Source organism: Helianthus annuus, chromosome 17, assembly GCF_002127325.2.
Source record: "Helianthus annuus cultivar XRQ/B chromosome 17, HanXRQr2.0-SUNRISE, whole genome shotgun sequence".
Lineage (NCBI taxonomy): Eukaryota > Viridiplantae > Streptophyta > Magnoliopsida > Asterales > Asteraceae > Helianthus > Helianthus annuus.
In genome coordinates this window covers 81,270,407-81,276,406 of record NC_035449.2, presented here as the reverse complement: position 1 = coordinate 81,276,406, position 6,000 = coordinate 81,270,407, and positions in this window count along the sequence as shown.

The following is a 6,000-nucleotide window of genomic DNA, read 5'->3' as shown; positions in this document are numbered from 1 at the left end:
TTTGTTGGTTTATCATATTAGTGCAATCTTAACACAATCGTGTGCTAAGATAATGGTACACAAAATTCATGTCATATTCCAGTGTACCTCTTAACGGTTCTTTCAGCATCGTTCGAACATCTTGTGATATTCATTGCTTTCCATCTTCGATCGAAAACATTGTTTATTTGTTTCATTATCAATTGAAAATTCTATGAGATTTGCTGGAACGAGCTTTCAAATTTACTTCGTTGAGCCTTCATTTGATTTCAAACACGGTGATATTTGTTTGGTCACCGCTATTATTGAATTGTTTTATACACTACGACACCTTATGGTGTCGGTATAAACTTGTAGCTTGTACTAATCACGATCAGCCGTTTCATGTGTAACTATTTACGCTTTTCGTTTGACACATCATTTAAATAGTCTTAATGCAATTATGTATTAAGACGATGATACACCAGGTTCGGTTGTATTTCATTTCGGTGTATCCTTGCAACACGTTGATTTTATTCATTTAATGGTTCAAGAGTTGATAAATCATTTTTACGATTCTACTTATTTGAGTTTGTTGAATTCGAGTTTCACTTATACAACAACCAACGCTAGATTCCGTTGGTATTATATTCTGTTGTTTCAAAAATTGATTGCAGTTTGTGAACGTTCATTTGGAATTCCATTGGTTGAATTTCCTCTTCTGTTGAATCTGGTAAAGCTAGTCACATTGGTGATAGTATCACAACATCTCGTTCACTTGACATCGATTTCTAGAACAAACTCAGTTGAACCGTTGGGTTCCTACCGATGCAAAATTTCTTTACACTCACAAAATCTGAATCAGTTTTGATTCGATTAGGCGGTAATTCACTTTGGTATTATTCGGACTTACCTAGGAACGACAAAAGAACATACACTAAATTTCGAGGACGAAATTTCTGCAACAGGGGGAGAATGTGACAACCGGTGATTAACGGCCTCTAATTATGCGATTAAGCAACGTTTAAGTCGATAATAAATAGTGATTAAAGCACGAATTAACTTAATTAGCCTGTTGGAGTCTCTAGGAACGCCTAATCGACTTTACAACGCGTGTATGACGATCTGCGGAGAAACCGTTGAATATTAAACGGTAACGAACGAAAAACGAACAAAATACTGACAACGCCAAAAGTTTGAGAATCTTATACGCGTATCTTATATATATAAAGTTAGTTTTGTGAGTGTATCGTGCTTTCGTACGTCACAAACGCAAACATGAACGAGAAACGCGACTGCAAGAACGCACCGGCAACGAAACAGAAGCATCGGGCACGCGTATTAACTACAAAACTGAAATTTTACGATTTATTTGGCTTTGTAATTAAATTTTAATGATCACAGTCGAAACCGGATCGAAAAACAAAATTAAAACGGTCAACGCAATATTTTACGCGATTTTTAATTAAAGCGACGAACGAACGCTTCGAACGCGACTACCGACAGTGTTTTAAGTCTTCTTATTTTAAAACAATAATTTATGACCTTTTTACGACACTCGGGTTTTGAAAACGGGTTCGTGAGTACGACTGGGCCACTCAAAACACGGGATTGGGCTTGTGGGCCTTGGGCCCAAGCCCACTTAAAACAAGTTTGACCTAGGTATAAAAGGGTAGTGAACCCTATCCATCCTCATTTTTCACCAGCCGCTATACGTGATTCCCTCTCAACTTTACTAACCTGTAGACATGAACTCACACATAATATACTCTCATACAATAGATTATCTCTCAAATGCACCCATAAATCCACTGCCAAACAACCCTTCTCCTTCAAAAATCCAAAACCCATCTCAATTATAACTACAAATTCATAACCACACCCACAACAAGAACCTGCAACCTCTGTTCTCTCACTAGCCGTTAACCGGAAGCCGAGAGCCCCCCCCCCCCTCCGATCTTCATAATTCCGGTCACACACACATCCACCTCTCACACCTGTTACACCCCCCCCCCCTCGATGATGAAACGGACCACCACCACCATCGTCGAGTGGTGGTGGTGGTGGAGAGCGACGGATGGCCAGGAAAGAGATGAGAGAGAGACTGAAGCCGCGAGAGAGAGGAAGAGACGCTGAGAGACAGAGAATGGCGGCGGCAACGGCGAGCTACGGCGGCGGCGACGGCAACGCCGCCGTGAGCGGCGGCGGTCCTGAGTCCTTCCGACGAACTTCTGTGAAGGTTGAAGATAATGTTGTTGGCGGAGGTGGCAGTCGACGGCTGTAGAGGTATCATCAGCTTGGGTTCGGCAGGTTCGAGTTAAAACTCTGGTCAGATCTATTTCGGTTCACACTTGTGTTTTGGTTCAATTTTTCAAGTGATTTTCAAGATTAGTTGGTTCGGATCTAGGATATGCTTGGTTCGGGTTTGTCTCATCTCGGGTCAGATTGGTTCCGGGTGAGTTGATTTGGCTCCGGATCGGGTCAAACAGTGTTCAGGTTAACAAAGTCAAACCAGTCAACACGTCGGTTGACTGGTCAACGCTGGTCAACTGGGTTCTCGGTTTCGGTCAACGATAGTCAACAGCAGTCAACGGATTGGTTTCGGGTCAGAATTTGGTTAGAGTTTTGTGGCACGGTCGGTCTGGGTCAACTCAGTTCGATGTTCGGGTCAACTGGTCAACGCAAGACGCGGTAAAGTTTAGACGACGTGAGCTTTAATTTCGTTGTTTATACACATTACACTTTACGCGAACCGAGCTCGAACCGATACCTTTAGCGATTATTACGTTTTATTTTGGCGTATTTTATGGAAATTTATTATATATTGCTTAAATTGATTGAAAATTGTTGCGATTTGATTAAAATAAATCGACACTTTAGTTGTCGGGATCGTCTAAAAACAGAGGAAGCTCTGTCCATTTTTAGTTAAAAACCCGATAAACGAAACGTATTTTGTTATAAAAACGACACCTATCGGAATTCAAGGTATTTTATAGAAATTAATATAAGTGTATACTTATTTCTAACGGTGTTCTATAACATAACAAACGGAGTGTAATATTCGAAAAACGTGAGTCATGAGTTTACGAAGCTTGATATTTATATAAAACAAATATAGTTATTCAAGTTTATTTCAAAACAACGACAAATCTAATAACTTCGTGAACTTTCGTAAAATAAATATAATTGTTATATTTATTTCAATCGGTGCAAATTCGTATACTTTTACAAAAAAAAATATAATGTTCTATGTTATTTTAACGTCGTTAATCGTATAATTTTTATACAAAAATATAGTTGTTATAGTTATTTCGAACGACTATTATTTGACGATTACTTATAAAAATATAATTACTTATATTCATTATAACCGTTGTTTATATCCTGCATCTAATTCAAGATTTCGAATTATATATATATGTATGTATATATATTTAATTATTTCCGTCCTACGAAAACTACAACGAGACGCACCCTCATCCGTATACGTATTTCTATTCGCGACAATTAACACGACTTAGCATTTATCCCGACTACAAATGGGATCAAATAACCATAAGTTGGTTATCTCTAATCAAAATATTAACACCTTTATAGAACCGTTTAGTTAACGATTCGGTAGAGCTCGGACACGTAGTTTAGATATGTTTAATTAGAAACTTATAATTATTCCTTGTTTAGGAATGCTTTAGTTGCACGCTAGCGAGTTCACACTTTGGAACGGCATTACGGAATAACATTGTTAAGGTGAGTTCATAACCCCCACGCTTTACTGTTTTACATTTTTATAAATGTTTTCGGGGGTGGAAAGACATGCAAGTTTTTGCAAAAGAATACTCTATTTCGATGAACGAAACACATATTTATAAACTATTTTGCAAATGAATTTCAACGAACTCGCAAGGGTTACGAAATGTTTATACTAAACATACCGGTTTTACAAAAACAATTGCGTATTTTCGCAAACGTGCATGAATTTCATGACTAGTGATAAGAATATCCTAGTTACAACAACGGGACTGGGTTGGCCTGCGTACGAAAAACGAGACAACTCAGTGAGATCATGTCCCCCTTTTCTTTCAACGTATTGGTTTACAACTTTCGGGGGAAAATACATGTCAAACTTAGGTATGATTAAGTTATGGAATGAACTCTTAGATCATGTGAGCATAGGCTGTAACTGAGGTGCCATTAATCCTTTTGAGGACCAAGGAACAAAGGTTAGATCTAATGGGTACGGGCGAGCCCCACTCACGGTCCATGGGTGACCACTTAGAGTGCTGTTGTGTCCAGCGTCGAGAGTTCGACACTTAAATTGCCTACGCGGGTTGAGTACCTCCTATGTCGTCGCATATGTTAATGTCCTCGCGAAACATTAATGATCAACATGTTCATAGACGCTTTACATACCAACTTACAACACTATAACTTTCAAATGTTTTTAATATTCATTTGACGCAAACTCACAAATACATGGATTTACAAACATTGGTAACGTTTTCAACTTATGTACAAGTAAGAGGACGAGTTAGTCCTGCTTACAAAGACTTTCGTGGGCTAGACTCACAACTTTCATACATCATGTCGAGAAAATGATTTTACTATATTTACTCAACAACTTTTAAACCGGTTATCAAAAAGGTTTATTTTAAATCTTTTCAAGACAAACTATGAACTCGCTCAACTTTGTGTTGACTTTTTCGCATGTTCTTTCTCAGGTTACTTTTCAAAGATATGGCACGGTTGGAATAGGAGAACCCATGGAAATTCGAGTACTTAGCGGCGTTCATTTTATAGAAGTCTTAGCTTAATCACTTCCGCTGTGCAATGAAGATACCAGTCCAGTCACGCCAAGCTCTGATATTTCGGGGTGTGACAGAAGACCCAGCTTTGGAGACAACCAGGGACGAGCAAATCAACGAAAAATTTCCCACGGAGTCCCTGGAAATGATGGAAAGCAGACAAGAACCATGGTATGCCGACTACGCTAATTTCTTAGCCAGTGGTATAGTCACCAAAGGATGGCCACATCATCAAAGAAAAAAGTTCTTTGCTGATGTAAAGCATTACTTTTGGGAAGACCCCTATCTTTTCAAAATGTGTGCCGACCAACTCATCCGAAGGTGTGTCCATGGTAATGAAGCACGAAGAATACTCCGTCATTGTCATGCAGGTCCATACGGAGGACATCATGGTGCCGCAAGTACCGCAAGAAAGGTATTTGATTCGGGATTTTACTGGCCGACCATTTACAAGGATGCACAAAACCTTGTAAAGACATGTGATGTCTGCCAAAGAACAGGTAATATTTCTTCCAAAAATGAAATGCCTCAAAATGGCATTCTCGTTTGTGAAATCTTTGATGTGTGGGGACTCGATTTCATGGGACCCTTCCCACCTTCAAGGGGAAACAAATATATACTTGTGGCAGTCGATTACTTGTCTAAATGGGCAGAGGCCGAGGCTCTTCCAACAAATGATGGAAGAGTAGTGGTAAAATTCCTGAAAAAGTTGTTCTCTCGTTTCGGGACACCAAAAGCATTAATAAGTGATAGAGGTACCCATTTTTGCAATCATCAACTCGAAAAAATATTAACAAGGTATGGGGTCTATCACCGGGTCTCAACAGCATATCATCCTCAAACAAATGGGCAAGCCGAAGTGACTAATCGAGGTTTAAAACGAATACTTGAGAAAACCGTAGGAATAAATAAAAAAGAATGGGCCGACAAACTAGACGACGCTTTATGGGCTTTTCGAACCGCTTATAAAACCACTATAGGCACAACCCCATATAAACTCGTCTATGGAAAAAAGTTGTCACTTGCCAGTAGAAATCGCTCACAAAGCCTACTGGGCAATAAAAAACGTAAACTTAGACTTAGAAGTTGCCGGTAAAAATCGATTTTGTCAAATAAACGAATTAGAAGAACTTAGAAATTATGCATATTCTAACTCCGAAATTTATAAAGAAAAGATGAAAAATTTGCATGATAAATATATTAAATCTAATGAATTTCGGATTGGAGACCAAGTTCTATT